General features: G+C 44.2%; 1 protein-coding gene across 1 annotated transcript in view; it reads right to left on the bottom strand.

The window, feature by feature from the left end:
- OGFRL1 (opioid growth factor receptor like 1) overlaps positions 1 to 21,529 on the bottom strand; it is a 183,775-nt gene that overhangs the window by 135,788 nt on the left and 26,458 nt on the right. The gene's annotated exons all lie outside the window — the stretch shown is intronic.

Consider the following 21,529-nt stretch of genomic DNA (forward strand, 5'->3'; position numbering starts at 1 on the left):
GCATTTCTCAAATAGATGTCTTTTTTTAAACACTGTCTTACATTTGGAAGGAAAAAAATGTAGAGAAAGACATGGGGCAATAATACTTGTTTTGCTACTCTGTGTTCCCCCAAGTCTCCCGATAAAAATGGTACCTCACTTGCGTGGGTAGGCCTAATGCTCACGACAGGAAACACAACATGGACACATCACACTTTTACATTGAAATCTGACATGTTTTTTGCAAAGTGCCTAGCTGTAAATTTTGGCCTCTAGCTCAGCCGGCACCTAGGGAAACCTACCAAACCTGCGCAATTTTGAAAACTAGACACCTAGAGGAATCCAAGATGGGGTGACTTGGTGGGCTATGGGCAGGTTCTGTTACCCCGAATCCTTTGCAAACCTCAAAAGTTGGCCAAAAAAATACCACTTTTTCCTCTCATTTCGGTGACCGAAAGTTCTGGAATCTGAGAGGAGCCACAAATTTCCTTCCACACAGCATTCCCCCAAGTCTACCGATAAAAATGGTACCTCACTTGTGTGGGTAGTCCTAGCGCCCGTGACAGGAAATGCCCCAAAACACAATTTGGACACATCACCTTTTCCCAAATAGAACAGCTGTTTTTTGTAAAGTGCCTAGCTGTGGATTTTGGCCTCTAGCTCAGCCGGCACCTAGGGAAACCTACCAAACCTGCGCATTTTTGAAAACTAGACACCTAGGGGAATTTGAGATGGGGTGGCTTGTGGGGCTCTGACCAGGTTCTGTTTCCCAGAATCCTTTGCAAACCTCAAAATATGGCCAAATAAAACACTTTTTCCTCTGATTTAGGTGACAGAAAGTTATGGAATCTGAGAGGAGCCGCAAATGTCCTTCCACCCAGCATTCCCCCAAGTCTCCCGATAAAAATGGTACCTCACTTGTGTGGGTAGGCCTAGTGCTCGCGAAAGGAAATGCCCCAAAACACTATCTGGACACATCAAAATTATCCTGTTTTTGCAGAGGGGGGCACCTGTGTTTTTGGTCCTGGGCTCAGTAGCCATCTAGGGAAACCTACCAAACCTACACATTTCTGAAAACAAGATACCCGAGGGAGTCCAGGGAGGTTTGACTTGCGTGGATCCCCCAATGTTTTCTTACCCAGAATCCTCAGCAAACCTTAAATTTAGCTAAAAAAAAAAAGAAAAATCAATTTTTTCCAACATTTCTGTGTGGGATCACCGCACCGGGACAAAATGATACCTCACTTGTGTAGGTAGACCAAGTGCCTGTGACAGGGAAGAGCCAAAAACATGTCGAAATTGAGGGGGAACCAAAGCGGGTCCAAAAGGACAGTTTGAAAGAAAACACTTTTAGGTTGACAAGAGCAGCTGAATCTTTATCGGTATAGATGAGACAATGCTGGGTGACAGGAATTTTGTGGATTCCTGCAGATTACGGAAGGTTCTATCACAAAATTTGAGGAAAATTTGATTTCCAGCCAAGTTGGAGGTTTGCAGGGCATTGTGGGTAAGAAAATGGTGCGGGTGCATGTGAAGCACACCACCCTGAAATCAACCAGATAATTAGTTTTCAGATGTGTCTAGGTCTTGTGGATTTTTCTACATGGCAGCGTCCCAAAGTCAATAAAGTGCAGCCCTCACGATTCTAAGTGAGACGATTTTGAGAGTTACCAAGCTCTCATGGCCCAAATGTAAAACCAAAACCCAAAATAATCAAATGTCCTCTTGCTTCCCGTGGGATAAGATGTTTTACTGTGCGGGGGAGAGCTGAAAGACTGTTACCCCCTTCAGTTGGGGTGGGGGCATAACCAGGCCCTTACTGGTTGGCCACCACCCCACTTTTTTTTTTTTTTTTATTCCATGGCATCTAGTAGATTATCTGCCCCACAGGTGTGGATTGGGGGTAATTGTCCCATCTGCCTAATGGTGGGCAAAACAACTTTGGCCCCATTTATTTGGGGTGGGGGTATGGCCATACCCCCACCCTCTTATTATGAAAAAAAAAAATTCTCTGGTCTTTCATGGGCTTTCTGCCTCCCCTCGGGGGCATACGGGCCTTCCACAAATAGGCCAATCTGCCCCTAAGCGGGGCAGATATGCCCACCAGTAATGTGCCCCCATTGCAGCAACCTTTGCCCAGGGATCTGCACCTCCCCCAAACAAAACACACACATACACACATACCAATCCTTGGTGTCTAATGGTTTCTGCCCCAACCCCTTGGGGCAGATTGGCCAAACAAAAATAGGCTGATCTGCCCCCACGGGGGCAGAAATGGCCTAAATACAATTTTCCCCAAAGGGGAGCGACCCTTGCCTAAGGGGTCATTACCCATACATAAAAACATAAAGTAAATAAATATATATAGATATATATCCCTGGTGTCTAGAAGTTTCTGCCCCCCCATGGAGGCAGAGTGGCCTAATTATATTAAGCCGATCTGCCTCCAGGGGGAGCAGAAAAGGCCTACAAATATTTTGCTCCCCCTGGGGAGCCACCCTTGCCCAAGGGTCCGCTCCCATAATGTGTTAGTATAAAAATAAAAAAATAAAAAAATCCCTGGTGTATAGTGGCTTCAGCAACCCCCCGGGGGCAGATCGGCCTAATTACATTAGGTCGATCTGCCCCCGGAGGGGGGGGGGGGGGGTGGGGGGGAGGGGCAGAAATGGCCTAAAAATAATTTGGCCCCCCTTGGGAGTGACCCTTGCCTAAGGGGTCGCTCCCCACATATAAAAAAAAAAAGAAAATTAAAAAAAATAAATGTATCCCTGGTGTCTAGGTGTTTTCTGCCCACGGGGGCGGACAGAAGATGGATGGAATGCAGAACAAATCAAACATTCACCCCCAGTAACAGATCTGGGTTTAATCCATCAGTTTTTTTGCTGGCCATGCCAATCCAGATCGGACCCAGCCATATGCAAATTAGTCTTGACCCTGGGGAACAGTCCAGCCCGAAGTGCCAGACCAGGTCCTCCCTGGACTGGAAACAAGCATCCTGGGACCGGTTTCAGGGAATCACCCTTCATAAACCAGGCTAGGTTGAATCTGGTGGCATATCAAGCATGGTCCCACATCTGGGCATACCCTTCCCACTTGGGGCCTAAGTGGGAAGGGTATGCCCAGACGTGGGTCGCTTGCTCACTGTGTCACTAGATTCAAGCTAGCCGGGCTGATGAAGGGTGATACCCTGAAACTGGTCCCAGGATGCTTGTTTCCAGTCCAGGGAGGACCTGGCTTGGCAGTTCGGGCTGGACTGTTCCCATGAGGAACAGGGTCAAGACTGATTTGCATATGGCTGGGTCCAAACTGGGGTGGCATGGTGAGCAAAAGAACGATGGATTAAACCCAGATCTGTGACCGGGGGTGAGTGTTTGCATTGTTGAGCACTCCGTTCCTCATCTTCTTTTTGTGTTGCTAATAATAGCACCTTGGCACATTTTGACACTGACCTTGATGGACAGAGGGTCAGACACATTAACGAGGTTTGTCCTGGTGAAAAACATTACCTTCTGACTTTAATCATTTAAGTCCCAATCCACCACAGGAGTATGCTTCTAGAGCACTCTCGGGACCACAGGGGAGGCACTTAGAAACTCGCAGGGTGGCTGTCAGAACCCCACAGGACAGTTCACATGTAGTTGCCACTGGCCACTTGGACAGTTGCAGGAAAAGGCCTTTTGTAGCTTGTTGTGTCCCTACAGCTTTAACAGAAGGTCAGCCTTATGACCCTTGGAAACCATGTCTTTGTCCTGGGTACAAGAGGGAGAGCAGGCCCAATGTTCTAGGCTCTTCTCAGGGCTCCACACGTCCAAAGGTATGCTGAAGTGAGTGCCTGGAGATGCCACATTTATGCCTGCCACCAGCTAGTGGGTGGGAATGACCGCCGGGGATGCCCTACCATTGGGTTAAATGTTCCCAAGGCTAACACTACCCACTCTGGACATTTTCAGGATTAAACGTGGACTCTGAGGGCTGGGGGTACATTTGGAAGCGTACTATGGAAATCTTAGTGTATTCCAATATCTACCATTAACATCCAGTTTTAGGCAGGTCCTGTACCCCCAACAACCTCAAAGACAGAAGTCTGGTAGAACAAAGCTGAGCTTTCAGCAACCAGACAGTGGGTACACACAAATTGTTTTGGTATTATATTTCCCTTCTTTGAAATATGCCTCAAATGTTATGTAAACCCAGCATACTTGTCAAACAGGTCTTGACACTCTAGAAGGGTCTGACCCTGATGTCAACAAGAGGCCCACTATGATAGAGGCCCGTCTTGCTCGGGGGAAAAGAGAAGGCTACAGGCCAGGGCTTTAGCTACATCTACATGTGATAGGGTAGACCTCTTTGAAGTTAATTAAGTACTTGGGCCTAGCAAACAGCCCATCTTGCCAAGGACACACTAACATCTCTCAATAGCCAAGGCCTTTAATACCGATCCCCGGAGCAGGTTCATATTTAATTCATGCCTTTTAAGATGTCAGGCACGGCAAAGGTAACTTTTTAAAAGGCATCTTTCCAAAATATTTATTACAAATCCATCTTCACCAGTGAATTGGGCTTCTAATAAATATTTCAAAAAGTCAAAAAATTTAATTTGTATAGGTTTCCTAAGCAGACATAACATTTATTAAACTTATTATTCTACCCCAATGCTTTCCAATGGAACAACTAACTCTTATACAGTGAAACTAGCTTCTAGGAAGTTTTCACTGGGTTCACATGTTGAACATTAAACATTTACAAGTTTACTTTTAAATGCTACACACCCTGCCATGTGGGCAGTAAGGCTTAGCTGGGGTAACTTATAAACATTTAAAAGGAAGGTATAGGCTGTACATGTCAAATACGCAGCCAAAACCTGAAAAGTCGGTCCACTGGTGGCAGCCCTGCAGTCATGTTCATGAAGAAGACACAATGATTGCTGCAGGTGACTCCTGGCATTTAACTTACAGGCTTAGGTGCTCATTGATACCACATAATATGGACCTATACATACGAAAAATATATGTCAGAGGTATGCCAATTTCGGCATGTTGGAAGGAGGAACATTACCATTAGTTAGCAGAGATTAAGTGCATAATGTTCTATAGCCAGCAATCCAGGGTTAATTAAAAAGCAACAAAATCTTTGGTGATCCTGCAGGAAGGGCAGCTTTCTATCATGCTTACATGTGGATTGTGGGAGTGGAAAACAAATGTCATGAGCACTGAGCAGAGCCTGATGTCACAATATGGGTATCAAATATGGCATCTCAAAAGCCTAGGTATTAAAAACTTCAGGTAAGTCACTGATGCACTTAAGACACATGATACTAGTGAAGTGTTCCACAAACCTCAAGGAAAAGTACAGCAATAAAAACAGATTCTGGGAAGTGGACAGATTTCTACATGCTTTGGTGGGAAACAAACATTGCATATGCTATATGCAGAAGCCAAATATACAAGGGCATATCTACAATAAATACAGAGACTACCATTCTCAGAGCATACAACTCTTGTATGATCCTCACCTACTTTCCTTGCCCTTCTTAAAATATTTCATTCATCATTTCCTGCTGAAAAAGTGCTGGAATTAAGTCAAGCTATTTTGGAAAAGAAATTGTTATAATATGAACTTTCACCAATATAGCACAGCAAACGTGGACATAGAAATGAACCCACCAACAACTTTCAAGCTAAAAAGAAACACTAGTATTATTCTTCAATACTCACTTCCAACAATAACTTGCTTATCTGAGCTTCAAGCTTCTGGCAACCACAAGGATACACTGTGTATGCCATCTGTGTGCTTAGATTTATAAGATAGTACATACATGTATGTCACACACATTAAAATACATATGACACACATGACAAATAGTCAAAAATCACTTACCACACCCTTAGTTTTACAAAGGTTTCAAATGGTATGGATAAGGTCATCTTACCCACGTTTATGTGGCATGCTTCCTCATTGGTATCTTTCTACCATCCTAGTAGGAATATCGCCAGTACGGACTCTGAGTTCCTTATAAGAACTGACAGGATATAGACAGGGATCCCGGTACACTAAAATTACGCCAGAATAATCCCAAAAGATCTCACTTTAATAAGTGGGGTCCCTGGGTAAAATAAAAAATAGAACTGTATGGGATATAGTTGAAGTCAATGGCTCATACATTCGCTGTTAAGTACTAACAAGTTTCGGCCACAGTAAGTGCCCATCTGGGTCAATGGCCTTTCTTAGAGCCGGATATATTCCAACCTGGAAAACATACACATTTATGCATTCAAAAACCTACAAAGCACAGCACTCTTATACCTAAACTGGCAGAAGTAGTAATATTCCTATGGTTGGGATAGGAAAAGGGTATTTAGGGTACATCGATTCAGTTTGTTCTGCATCTCTGTTATGATCAAAAACTATGAAGAAAGTAAGCATACACAGTGATTTCACAATGAGTTAAGAAGTGAAGTCACTGAAAAGCTAAACAAACATGGCACACATAAGGGGAAAAGAAGCACACTATCTTCAACACAATACTTAACCTATCTTGAGATCAGATAAGTTTTACAGTTGTGAAGTGAAGGCACTCCCTGTAGTCACACTCTTACATATAAAGACAGATATCTAGACATACGCAGGACATAACATTGAGCATATCAAAGCCCATTTTTAGGACTAGGTACCCAATGTATACACACCATAGAAATGGTCATAACGCTCAACAGAGATTTACAGACAGTAATAGCAAAAGGATTTTTGTAGCTTATTCATCATGGTTCTGAAAGAGTAAGTGTATAGAAAGCCTGTATTGCATATTTCTAGACAAGTATTATTTTTCTGGCCATTAAGTAAAATGTAGGTTCTGTTGTACTCCTTGCAGTCAATTGCCATGCACCTCACTCTCTCAAACACTTTGATTTTTACATATAGAACGCATACAAATAAATCAGAAAGTACAGGTGTTGGACAACAAAAGACCTCTGCATGGTATTGGAGATGCACCCCTGCCCGAGTGCCCAAAATGTATTGATGTCTAGATCCCTAATGATGACGATTCTTGCTGTCACAGTCAAACACCTTTCATGCATGTGCGCCATGACATAGACCTGACTCATGGAATGTGATCTTCTTGGACCAGGAAGTGCGCTCAAAGTGCTACCCTCATAGTGGTGAAAGTCTATTGCCATTACCAGGAGTTAGGTAGCATGAGCGCAGTGGTGGCAGCATATCGGCTAGTGATCAGTAGGATTACACAGGTCCTTTTTACCTGATTCACTGTAGTGAGGCCCACAGGTTAACTTATTTAAAGTGTGTGCTTAACTCACCGTAGGCCTACATCTGTTTAGAGTGTAGTGCTGTGTAAGTGCTGTGCAGTGCATGTGTGGTGTACATGTGCTGGATGTATATATGCCTGTGAATGGTAGATATTAGACCTGGCAATCTTTGTGTGGTTTCCTCCTAACTGAAATCCTGTTTTTGCTGACTTTGTCATTTTAAGATTCTGCACACATTACCACTACTAATCAATGCTAAAGTGCTTGTGCTTTTTCACCTAAAACATAACATTGGCATTTACCCAACTGGCATATTTAATTTACTTATAAGTCCTTACTAAAGCACACTACCTGTGCCCGGGCCCTGTAAATTAAATGCTACTAATGGTCCTGCAGCACTGATTGTCCCACCCTCTTAAGTAGCCCTTTAAGCATGTCTCAGGCCTGCCATTGCAGAGCCAATGTGAGCAGTTTGAACTGCCATTTTGACCGGGCAAAATAAACCTTCTTCCAGGCCCAAACCTTCCTTTTTAATTCATATGTTACCCCTAGGATAGGCACTGGACAGTCCCAAAGGAAGGGTACAATGTATTTAAAAAAATAGGAAATGTACTTTTTAGTTTGACATGCCCTGGTGGTAAAGAACTCTTACATTCGTTTTTCATTAGTGCAAGCCTAGCTCTCTAATAGGTTAACAAAGGAATCACCTTATTACACTTTATAAGCATAAATTCTACATGGGATGAGATAACCCCTTCAGGTTTGGTGTTTCTGGAATCACAATTTAAAATCCTGCTTATGGTGAAGTCAATTTAAATTTAAATTCTGAAAATGCCACTTTTGGAAAGTTGGAATTTTCTTGCCTTAGCCAGTTAGGGGCATATTTATACTCTGCTTGTGCTGGGTTTGCTTCATTTTTTTTTTTTAACGCAAATTCGGCGCAAACCTAACACCATATTTATACTTTGACGCTAGACCCTGCTAACATCAAAATATTTCAGTGTGCATAATTTTCCGGATGAGTGAAACCGCCTTGTGTTAATGACATGCAAGATAGGCGTTCCCGTCCAAAAAATGACTTAAACACCAGTGCGCCATATTTATCTAACTGCGCAAAAATCCTGCACGGCTGGGAGGCGGAGGCGTGAAAACAGTGCACATCCCGATTTGTGTCAAAAGTTAACGCCTGGGTCAGGGAAGGCATTAAAATGGGCAAACACTAGTACTTAAGGAAAATCCACAGAAGCAACATCAGAGCTCCAAAAGGAAGACATGGAGTCAAATCAAATCATTAACATTTATAAAGCGCGCTACTCACCCGTGCGGGTCTCAAGGCGCTAGGAGGTGCTATTCATCCAGCATGCACGAAGACGCAGAGCACAGGACCAACAGCAGCAGCTTCCACCACACCAGCAGGGACCACAAAGGCAGGAGAGGATATTCCGGATCAGGACAACCCTTCAGGGCCTCAGGGAACATGACATCATCCAGAGGTACAGACTAAACTGGCAAGCCATAAAGCAGCTGATGCGCCACATTGAGCCACACTTGGCACCCAGCTTGCAGACACCCCACATCATTCCACCAGAGATCAAGCTGCTAGCTGTCCTCCACATGTTGGCAATTGGCTCTTTTCAAACCACTGGTGCCCTGGTTGCCGGATCTCACAGCCCTTATTCTCTGCCTTCCTTCCCGAGGTACTGGAAGCCATCATCTCCCTTACACCCCGCCACATCAGTTTCCCCAACACACAGCTGAAGCAGCAGGAGACCAAACAGGGCTTCTACCAAATCAACGGCTTCCCACACATGCTTGGTGCCATTGACTGCACACATGTATGGATTGAGCCACCTGCTGCAACCGAGCATCTCTACCGCAACAGGAAGCACACACACTTCATCAATGTGCAGGCCATCGTGGATCACGGGGTACTGATCACCAACATTGTGGCAAAGTACCCTGGGAGTGTACATGATTCATTCATCTTCCGCCACTGCACCATCAATCAACACTTCCAGGATGGACGATATGGAAATGGCCTATTTGTTGGTAAGTACAGAAACCTAGTTATATACACCCTGCACAGCAACCCTGTAGGACACACAACACATACATCACTACATTGACATGTGGCCAGGAAGACACTGATGTTGTGACACTGCTAGTCATGTTTGATATCCTGACCCAATGGGATACACACCTATGGACAAATGACAGATGCAAATAACAACAGATGCCACTCCAGAGCCACAGGGGACAAATTTAAAACCTCACAGTGACAATGACATGGCCTTAACTGGCAGTACAACTTGGAAGATGAATCTTACTATATCACATCAATAACACTCAATCACACACTCTTCCAAGCAATACTGTGTAAGGGGTGTGTAATGTGTTTCGCTGCAGGTCAAACACCATGAGACACATAGCATGATGATGATGACTAAAGAAGGTGACATAGAATCACGGAGGCAGTACCAACATCTCACATCACTCCTGGGGTGGCATTGCCTGCTACCAATAAGGAAGTGGACTGTGCTAAGAACACATATTGATGTGACAATATTGCAAAGTGCACATTGCTACACATACGGATTGAGACAATTACACATATACACAACAGATGTACAGGCATATGGACCTTCTGACACTTAAACCTTCACCCCCAAAACCAAGTTAGCAAGCTTACCTGGAGCAGGTTCAGAAGTGTAGGTACACGTTTGCACATGAGCCAACTAGGTGAGGGCATAAAAATAGGTTTGCCTAGAACGGGTCACACATGGGATATTTGTGCATTGTCAATTGCCAACACTTCAGTGCAGCAAACTTAAGAACATGTGTTGTACATTGTCACCTAGCCAAATCAAAGGGCCTCACAGTTGTTTTTCACATGCTATTACATATGTTGAATTGGACGCAAGGTTTCAGGCCACATAGTGCAACCGTGTTACGACCACAGTGGAATCGATTCTGTGTGTGGAAGTATCATGTCACCTCCAGTGAAAACACATGGACACTTCTTTCACATGACATAATGCATGGGAGATGCACAATGAACTGCAAGTTTACAAATATACCGCTGATATCCGGTTAATCAGCCAAATACCAGTTTAGATAAATAAACCACCCAATGCTGATAGAACCTCCTAGAAGCCTAGGATCCCACACAATAACACAAACACAGATGAGTCGCAGACGACACAAGATAACAACTGCCATGCAAAGTGATAACGAAGGTGCAAGCAACATCCAAATATTTATACTCATTTTCTCTTTCAGCTAATCAGGGTTATGGGAGCCAGCCATGGATCATGACCCCATCTGCCAACCCGAGCACAGCATCAGAGAGTGCCTATAATGAGGCACATAGGGGGACACGCACCAAAGTAGAGAGGACTTTTGGCATCCTGAAGTCCAGATTCTGGTGCCTCGACATCACCGGAGGCAGCTTCTTATATTCACCTGAAATGGTCTGCAAGATCATGTTTACCTGTGCCATCCTTCACAACATTTGTGCAAGGAGGAACATTCCCCTCTATGAACCAGACCCACAAATGCCTGAAGAGTAGGAAGGAAGATGCTGTTCGTCAACATGAGGGTGGCCATCCAAACACTGCAGCAGGATTGCGTCGGAGACAACACATTGTACAAAACCTCTTTTAACTCTAGTCACCATCACCACTTTCTTACCATATGTCATTAAACACCTCACTTCATCACTCAGTCATGGTCTGGGTAATTATTTACGCATCACATGATCCCTAGGAATCATAATCAGAGTTTAGCCTCATGGAGCATTGCAGAAATACAGATTAGAATACTGAAAAAGTCACCTCACATTTGATGGGTATTAATGTACAGCCAACATCACACACAGTGGAAATGACATATGTCCTGTCTATTTCACATGTGAAGGGCAAAATCAGAGGACCACAGCTATGCGATACATCCATGTTGCCAACATAAGCCACTGCAGCACATGACACACAACTAAGACACCATCAATCATAAGGTAAAAAAGTGTTTCATACATAAATCAGTGGAAGTGCTATTGCATTGCTAACAGGAATGTATGGCCAGACCCTTGACAGCAGTAAGTGGGATCTAAGCTGAAAATGGACAGAACAAGTGCCCCAGGTAGGACAGGCATTGCTCACAGGACATTCCCTGCGCAGTCCATCCCAGGTAATAAGTCCTGCCGCTGCCATGTTTTCAGTCTCTGCCTACCCTTCTCTAGGGGCCCTGTAAATGGACTATCTGTACCCTGATAACCTTCATCTACACACACATAGACTCCCATTCTGACTCCTGTGTCTTCCCTCTTCAGTATGGCATGCCATAGTCATAGTTCATCTGTCTGCATGGACTTCAGGTCCGATAATGCACTGCCTGGTAGTCGGTAGGACCTGTAATCACCTGTCCATTGCTTCCCATTTGAAAGGTACTGTTGGCCCTTTGAACTTGATTCTCAACTACAGGATTTGTGAGAGACTGTGAGCACTTCCATGCAGACCAGCCATTTGAACCTGCACTGCCATTGCTGCTGCCTGGAACTGCTTAGAAGCTACCATTTTCAGAAAATCCTTGTTGTGCATTGCCGTATGAATCACATGTGTAACACAGATCTTGGGGGATTGTGTAACGTTGCAGCCCACAGCACAACTACAGTTTTTAGTTCCCACAGTGTTGTTCCAGCTTTTCCCAGTCATAGTCTGCTCACTGTGTATTTGCCTTGTTCAGTTTTGTTCCCGACAGACCCTTCATCTTGTTAGCCTGACTGGTTCCTGTGTTTGCGTTGCCACAGAGGTTCCCTGTGACTACATTTGTCTCATAGTTGCTTTCCATGTCCTCTCTTTCCTCCTGGGGTATTGTGTCTGGTAGGTCTACGATGAATCCTCAAAATGTATAGTATAGTTTAATCAGTTTACTTATCGTATTATGGTCTGGGACATGTATTCAAATTGCCTAATCCAGCCCCGATCCCTTGTCTAGGTTTCATGTATTCATGAGTGCCAAGCAGTGACAGTGCACTATGCTGTATGCATGGATTTGGTACAGTGCCACCAGCACAACAAACAAGGTTTGCTAATGTGTATGAAAGGACAAAACATGTTTGTGCCCTGACGGTCCACACACAGATTCACATAAGCCCTAACCTATTGATGGGGCTTGCGTGGTGACTAGCTGTGAGATTAATCAGCACAGAGGCACTGATGTTCCCGGTTGCAGTGGGAATTTTAGAGGCCACCCTGTATACAAATGTTGTGATGAAACCTGCCTGTTTCCTATTACTGATCCATAAGGTTTGTGAGCACACCAAGGTTGCCCTGTTGTCAGCCTTACAAACGTTCTGCAGTGCCATAGCTGGACTATACCAATGTGTGTTGTCAATTTATCTTTGGCTTTAGGTCAAATCTGCTTTGAAGGATGCTCTGTAAATGCATGGAATGGCTCCACAGACTCATGACTAGACCTGCACGTAACTGTGACAACATGGAGGCCAATACTGACATAGGGTACACATGTCGACACACTTGTGCTGAACACCTTTGTGCAATGAACCAATGGAAATATGTGAACACATCAGCATGGTCTGCTGGTCCTCCACTGCCACAGGAGAAACATAGGTCATTTATAAGACTCAAACTGTGGTGTACCACAACTTTTCTGGATTGGTGTTGGGACTCTGTGTCACACACACTGTACCTACCTGGCATGTTTAAATGCCCGACTCATGGGTAGTATACCAACAAGTGACTAGGAAGTGGTATCCAACATTCCAGTACATGTGATGGCTTACCCTTGTAACATTGCCATTATCAACTGTCCTCTATCTATCCTGTGCATAGTTTGTCATTGGAGATGTTTTGTCCCCAAAGTCAGGGAAGTTCACACAGCATAAGACGCCATGGGTATGACAAACACATATCCTGACTGATGTACCTCAATGAATGGCATCTGATGGTTATCCACATTTACAACACATGCATACAAGCACATTATGCAAAACACGTCTTGTGACATTCACACAGAGGCACAACAACAATTGAAATAGCCAATTCACAGACAAACACACAGGCCATGAATGAATGTATTAAGTTGCGTAGCCTTGCTATCCTCCAGTGATGCACCACCTACTCAAACTAGGGAATACCAATTTTTATTCCGAATGTTTGGGTTGCTGTTGCGTCAGTTAAGAGTGCTAATCCGGCACAACAACATGAGTATTACGGTCCGCAGTAGTGTGGTCTGCCACATGTTCCCAAACACTGGAACACACACAGCACGCCCCAACAGCCCATCTCTATATAGTTACAGCTTTCATGTACGTTAAAAATGAGAAAAATTACACAAACACAGTTAAAGCATATGCGTTGAAAAATTACGCTCACACCCATTATACATCCATTAGTCCCTAGCGGTAATTCCAACACCGCACCCCATTAAATTGGTTATCCATGAAAAATATATTGATCTTTGCATGCGGGTCATTTTTAAGCATATGTGTCAAAAATTGACGCAAATCCCGTAAGCGTCATAATATTTTCATGCATCATAATAAAAACGACCCCATTTTACACAGGAAGTGATGTAATAGGATATCCTGTTTATAGAAATGGTACAGCGGATGTACTTTCACTTTGTAGTCTGTGATTTTTCTAGACTGTGCGGCTGTGTTGAGAGTTGTGTCTGTCCAAATTGTGCTTCTGTCTCCTGTGTGCCATTCGAATTGTCATTTGTTGTTTTTGTAATTGTCTCAGTAAATCACTGTAAGTGTGTTTTTGTCATTTTTGGTGTCTAATTTTGTCTTTGTACTGTTGGGAGTGTGTAGTGGGTATTGTTAGTTGGGTATTGTTGGGCTGTTTGTGGGTTCTTTAAATTTTATTTCCCTACCTTTTTTCCCATTATTTTCCTATTTTCCCTTTCCTATCCCTATAATTTTTGTCATGTTGGGAAGGCCACGTCTGGGGAGAATGGGTGAGGAGGAACTGGGGGCTTTCATTTGGCTGGTGTGCCACTTCCTACCCCTGATGTTAGAGGCTGGTGGCAGGGTGATACAGGGGTATCACACCGGGGCGAGGAGGCTCAGGTTGTCCAAGATGCTCTTCCATCTGAAGAGAATATTCAACACCCAGCGCAACGACCACCAAATCAAACATCGCTGGGCTGACCTTATGGCCAGAGAGCAAGACCTGCTGCACCACCTGGGAGTGGTGATTGGTGGCCCTGTTGGTGAGTACAATTCAGACTAATGTGCACGTTTAAATGCTTTGCAGTGACAGTAGTAGATTTGTTGACATGCTGTATGAAATGTTTGTGGGCATGTGGAATGCAAGTTAAAGTTAAATATACAGTGCCCCTGATTTATAAAATATTTGCTACATATTGCCATCATTTGTTGACGCAAAATCTGCACAAACTTACAAAACATAACTTAATCTTGTAAATCAGTGCTGCTTTGCCGTCAATAGATGATGGTAATGCGTCCCTATGTTCATTGTTCCTGTGTGTTTTATTTTGTCTTGGCCACAATTGCTGGTACAGAGCTGATGCATTTGTCATCTGTGTCACTTTATAGCCAAGCAATTTTCATAAGTTCATGGGTCATCATGGGATCCCTGAACTTTATGAATGAATGGTCACTAATTATTTATCTGCATGATGTTGTGCAAGAGACCCCTGACTACTTCCATCATATATTTAAAGTTACTAAATAGTTTGCTAGTTTACGTTTGGTACAGCCTTGCTGATCTAGTGCAGCATATATACAATTGTTAACTTCTCAGTATGAAGGCTATCACAGACATGGGTGTATGCTAAGATCAGCAGACCAGCATTCCTGTGACTGCTGCCATTCCCAAAGTGCATACAAATTGAGTCCTATCTCATCAAGATAGGACATTTGCTAAACCATGTTTCAAATAGGGGACAGTGTCCGTTCGTTGTATAACCACAGATCACCCAACTTGGAAAATATAAGATGATGAATGTGGCTAACTGTGATTTACAATACCTGATATAGGTAAGCAGGGCCCTTAGTAACACATTTCAGGTGCAATGACTACACCTGTGCCCATGCATTCTGTCACGGATAATCAAATTAGACACTGTCAGCATATGTTTGTTGGTTGGATTTAGATAAATGGCCGATCCATGTTTACCGTAACATTGTCATCAAGTAACACAGAGGATCCATGCCATCATGGTGTCATAGGGGGCATATACTGCTCTGGGTACACTGGCAATGTGGCATATGTAACCTACAGACAACACAGGCCCACATATAATGGACCATAGAAAGCACAATAATTCATGAGCTAAACTCAACCCACATGAGCATCACAAAGTAAGTGATTGTCCCTTGATGCACAAGCCACAATACCTGAGTGACTGGTATTGCAGTGCACCAGGAATGTGGCTTTGCATGTCTCTCATAACAACAAATGAAGAAATGGAGTACCCTCTATGAATAATACAGCACAAAACTGAGTAATCATGATTGTTAGGGCCAGTGCATGTGTGCATATGAGTGTCTATCACTCACTGGAGTGGCTGGCTCAATACATGCTTGCAGTAGTATGTCTGTTGGGGTGTGTACATGCCTGAGGTGCTGCTCGATCATGTAAAATGTCACACACATGTTCCAAGTTTTGTACAGTGAGCAGACATTGAGCCCATTTCACCCTTTCATGTTTTACAGGTGGTCCAGCCTCCTACACAATTGGAGAAGTGGCTCAATTTGCGGCCCCAGACATATCCAGTAAGTGTTGATATGTTAGTTCTGTGTTGTGTTTGCAACTGTTGTGTGATTGACTGTGTATTGGACACATAGCAAGGTATGATGTGCTGGCACATGATCGGATATGTGACTTTCCTGAACTTTGACATTTTGTTGCATTTTTTAATAGGACAATCAGTGGCGGAGAGTCATATTTAAGGATTCTAGTGCTGCCCTGTAGGCATGGGCAGGTGAACAGGGTGATATTTGTTGCTACATTTATGACAATTAAAAATTTGGAGGTAGCCATGTTCATGATATAGTCATCAAGTCATACCCTGATTCACACAGACCAGTGGTGCCGAAGTATTACCCACAGACTTGAGCCTCCCTTTGAATTAATGGACATGTAGGACTGTATTTTTGACTTCCTAACAGCATCTACCTCCACATGTTGTTCTACGTTCATGTTGCCCTTGAGTAGAATATCATAGGTGCGCATGCAGCTCAAGCCCAGATGGTTGCTTGCATCTATGTGCTTGTTTTTGGAAAGGTATTAGTGAGATCAAATGATGTTGACAATTGTCTACTATTAGGAACATAAATGTGGATGTGATTGTCCAATGTTTGAGTCTATCCTAGTTGGCAGACCTTACCTGTGGTGGACTGACTAAACCCATGGACAGCTGTTCAAAGCTTCCTGGCTGTCCTTGATGTTTGAAAGTATGAGTTGCATGTCCATCACAACCGAGGCACAGGGTTAGGATTATGAAATATGTGTACCTAGGTGTGAGGATCCCAGTGTAGAAGACAGACATGTAACTCCAACATTCCTTTGTTCCAAACTAGGATACCCCCTCATGATTAGCAACTGCATACCGTCCTGGCAATTCCATTTACAAATCACAGATCTTGTGGGCCTTGATTGTCATCCAGAAGACAGTCATTAGTTGGCCTGTCACATGTGGAGTACTTGAAGCATTTGTTATGTGACAAATGGCAGAACAATGATGCACAGATCATTTAAGTAGGTGCACACCTTTATGAGCATTGTTGTGCTGTTAGATAGGACATGTGTAGGCTGCGTTGGCATGCAATTCCTCAAGGACAATCTATGATCTGTAATGTGATTTGGACTGTTTAAGCTAATTTTGAGGAAGTGTTAGAATATCATCAGTAGATGTATCACACAATGATGTCACTAATGTTTGGCTTTTCTCTATTTTGACAGCTGCCAACATGGATGCCAATCAGATCCGAGAACTCCAGAGGCGGGCGACGCGTTACCGCCACATTCTAGATGTGGAGTCTGGGTTCCGCAACTTGGCACAGCGTTATCGCCATGAGAGAGCCACAGGGGTCTGGAGGGCATTTGCCCAGTGGGGGCCATCCTTGCCCACAACAGCCACCACCACCAGCACAACAGCTCCAACGACAGTCACACCAAGGAAGACAGCCTCTGTTGCAGGTCCTTCTTCCTCCTCAGCTCCAGGCCCACAGACAGCAGCTCCTGCACCTCCCCCTCCAAGCATGGCACAGGCACTAGCACAACCATCCACTAGTGGCACACAAACAACCCCTGCTGCAGTCATAGACAATGCCGAATTTATGAACATGAGACGTGACATGCAACGGATGTTGCGCAGGATGGACAGGCTGCAGCAGGAGGTGTCCCGCAATAGCTAGAGACTGCATGGGATAAAGAAGATCCTGCGCAGGGTACACTTGTGATTTTGTGACCCTCAGCCATGATTCCCTCCCCTCTCTCCTCTTTCCTGGTTCTTATATTTAGTGGGTTTAAGGGGCTTAGTGTTAGGTTAGAATACGCTGTTAGTTTAGTTAGTATAAGTGGGTTGGGGGGTGGAGGGTATTATGTTTTGACATGTCTTTTTTTGTGAGTGGGTGGGGGATGATGTTGGGGTTTATGTGTATAAAATAAAATAAATAAAAAATATATATATAAAATAAAAAAAACTATATTTGTTTAGGATAAGATAGTATGTGTTTAGGTTAGTATATGTTGTCCTACATGTGTCCCATCATATAAGGGGGTGGGGTGGCGATTTTTAGAGTGTTTAGTTAAATTAGATAAGCACGTTTAGATTAGGGTAGTTAGGGCCAGTTGCGGGTAATGTGCAGTTAGGATAGGTTAGGTTTAAAGGTATTTTCCCTAGTTTTAGTATCCTTTTTTACTGTTAATAAATATTTAGGTACTCCTTTACAGTATGTGTCATATGCTTGGGGATCAGGGCCTTGGCATGTGTGAACAGTGTCAATTTAGTATTAGCATTTGTGTTCCATCCTGCATCCAAATCCCATTATTGAAATGGTTATTCCCAATTCCAATTGAGCTGTCACATTGGCAGCTACACCAAAGCTACTTCTCTATGCATCTGCCGTCCATTGCACCCACCACTCAAGGTTACTATGGTTCCCAATGTGTTGTTAAGTTTGGATGTGTGTTTTCAATCTGTCATAGTTTGATACCAGATTTAGAATCATGGACACTGTGGTACGTCTGCCTGCAGCCTGATGTTCATGTGAACCCTGATAAGGTGAGTGATGGTATAATCTTATGTGGTATTGTATACATAACTCACACCCATAATTTCTTACATTGTACTGCCAGGTTACATATTTGTCCATACACTCGTACACATCCATCTGTGTGTGTGTGTGTGTGTGTGTGTGTGTGTGTGTGTGAGATCAAAGTTTATAGTCAGATGTCACATACATAAAGATTGTCTAGAAGGGAATTTTGAAAACATTGATTTTCTGCTTAAACATCCCTTGAAGCGGACCTTTTCAGTCCAACACAGCATTATACTGTTAGTTTTCTATTTACTTCAGAAATAACCCTCAGGGAGCGCAGATGATGATACAATCCAGACCCCAGTGCATAGTTATCATCCCACAATCTTTCAAGGCAGTTGTATTGACATTCTATGGCCACTGACATGTGAGATACATCACTAATCTCCTACACAGTTGATGTGTCACATTACACAGAGACAAAGTGGTTGTGTAAGTGCTATTTAAAGTGCTGTAGTACAATATTTACATAGTCCAGGATTGTGAGTCCATTAGTGTGACGGACTCTAATGTGATACTACACAGATGCATTGGGACTTGTCATTGGACATGCTGGGGTGAAGTATCATACAGTGCAGAGGAACATGAATTGCCAATGAGGTAGTGGTAGAGATAATCACAGAGCATAGTGTCAAGGTAAACAGTAGGCTGGTGAACAGTGCATGTGAGCAGCTGTTGCAAGACTGGCATGTTAACAAGCACAGGACCTAGGATATAAATGCCCATTTTGCATGGACTTGTGCTACCGGGTACTGGTGATCTGTTCCACGTCTTCATCTTCTGATGTGTGTGTCGTCTCCTCTGCCTTTGGTGGTGGTGGGTTTGAAGGGGCAACACACACTTCAAAAATCCCAGTAGCTGCCAACTGTGGGGCTATTAAGGGCAGTAATGCAGCAAGGAGGAGCTGCTGGTTCTAACGTATAGCAGCTACATCACTGTGGTAGGCAGCCAGGTCGGCCCTGAGGTGGTCACGATTGCATTCGTGCATGCAGTGAAAGGTTTGGTGTGCGAGGTGTTGTGGCAACTCCCTTACTGCAGTGCTGATTTCCGTTACACTTTGTTGAAGTCCTTGCAGGATAGATGTTCGCGCTTGCATGGCTGCTGCCTGTTCTGCAGATGACATCATGCACGAACGCACCCCCCACAAGGCTGGCTGCCATACTTTGCATCCCCACCCGCACCTCCTTGGCCAGCTCCTGCTGTACTCCAACTACAGTCCTCTCAAAGCTGGTGCAGAGTCCTCATCTGGGTTGGAGCTGGCAGGTCGTACAATTGGGGTGGTGGGTGGGTCCTCTGTGATGGCTGCTACTTTTGTGCTCCTCCTTGTGACTAAAGGTGTGTTCTGGAGGGTTCCAAGGACATCTTGGAGGGTCTGCTGGCAAATGTTTGCCAGCTCGTCATCCATGTCATCAGGGAAGTCCAGGACAGGCATATCCCCAGGAGAGCCATCGCCCTCTGCAATGAGATATTGTACAATTAGTGTGTCTGTGTTGTGGCATTTGTAATGTGACATGCCTGACTTCCTATTAGTTGCACATTGTGATCTTGGTTCCTGTTCATTGTGCCTGCCATTAAGATTAGCAGTCTCACAGGCCTATGCCCCACCTGCATGTCACATGTAGTGTGGGCAGTTTGGGGAAATGTGTGCGTCACATTCTCTAGGTGTAGGTTCCACCCAAATTGTATTTTGCCACCGTCTTGTCCTACTCAACCCTCCGTCTACTTCCATTATCATGGTGCGGCTTGCAATGGCTGTGGGTGTTCTCATGGCACTTGCACCACACTTAACAATCTGGAACTGACCCAGTCTCTGATATTTCACATCCACCTATATATGCTGAGACCTAGCATATACTATGTATAGCATTGGCATGGCACAATACAGGTGTCAGTATTGGTAGTATTTACTGCTGATGTTGGGGAATGTGTGCTACATTGGATTGCACTGATGGTCCTAGTAGTGTTCCATTTCCTGTTATGACTGAGCAGGTGTGTTTCACTAGCTGGAAACATATGTCCTCCCCTCAATGCTGTTGACTTAGCACTATGACACTTGAGATGTTGCATGGTGGCATTGCAGCTATTGTGACACAGGCACAGGGTAGACCCTGACATGTGCAGCATGGGTATGACATTACTGCTGTGTACCTCATAATGTTATATACAATAGTTGATGTTTGTAGCACCTATAGACATGAACACTTGACAGGATTTGATCATTTTTATTAATTACAGGGGATTGATAACGTTGTCTTCCTGAACCCTCTAATTTGGCTGTGTTTGATCCATGGGCACGTAACTGCCATTAGCTACTTGACCTGCACACACAGCAGAGGTGGTAGTGGCAACTGTTGTCATTGGTAAATACCACTTGCGGATATGGCCTGACACTGAAATTGAGCCCTAGTTCATGTAGCGACAATACCAGCTGGCGTGTGACACCAGGCCTGTTTTACGCTGTACCCTACCCTCCTGGACTGTCTTTGCTTTTCCAACATCCTTGGCATGGCAGAGTACCACCATGCAAAGGTTGTAGGTATAGTGTTGTGCTGTTCCCCCGGTTTGCCCTGCACAGCCCATGCCCCTGTGCCGTGCCCCTTTGCCCTTTCCACTACCTGATTATCATGGCTGACTTGCATTGTGTAGGAGGTATGTCCCCCCATCTGCAATTAACAAATAGGCATTTTTGTTTCCCCACTTACCCTGCATCTGTGTTGTATCCTGGTAGTCTGCGCTGTCCTGTCCTTGAATCCCTGTGGCTATCTCCTCTGGGATGAAGGCTGACACCATCTCCTCCATGTGGTCCAGAGCCTCCTGCGGTGCTGGACTCCCACCTCCAGTCTGCAGTGCTGCCTTCCTATTCCTTGGCATTTTTTCCTTGGTCCTGCGCTTGCAGTCATGCCAGCGTTTCTTGCACTCGGTGACTGTTCTCCGTACTTCTGCCAAACTGTTGATCTTATCGACAATTTGTTGCCCA

This window comes from Pleurodeles waltl, chromosome 5 (assembly GCF_031143425.1).
Source record: "Pleurodeles waltl isolate 20211129_DDA chromosome 5, aPleWal1.hap1.20221129, whole genome shotgun sequence".
NCBI classification, from domain to species: Eukaryota; Metazoa; Chordata; class Amphibia; order Caudata; family Salamandridae; genus Pleurodeles; species Pleurodeles waltl.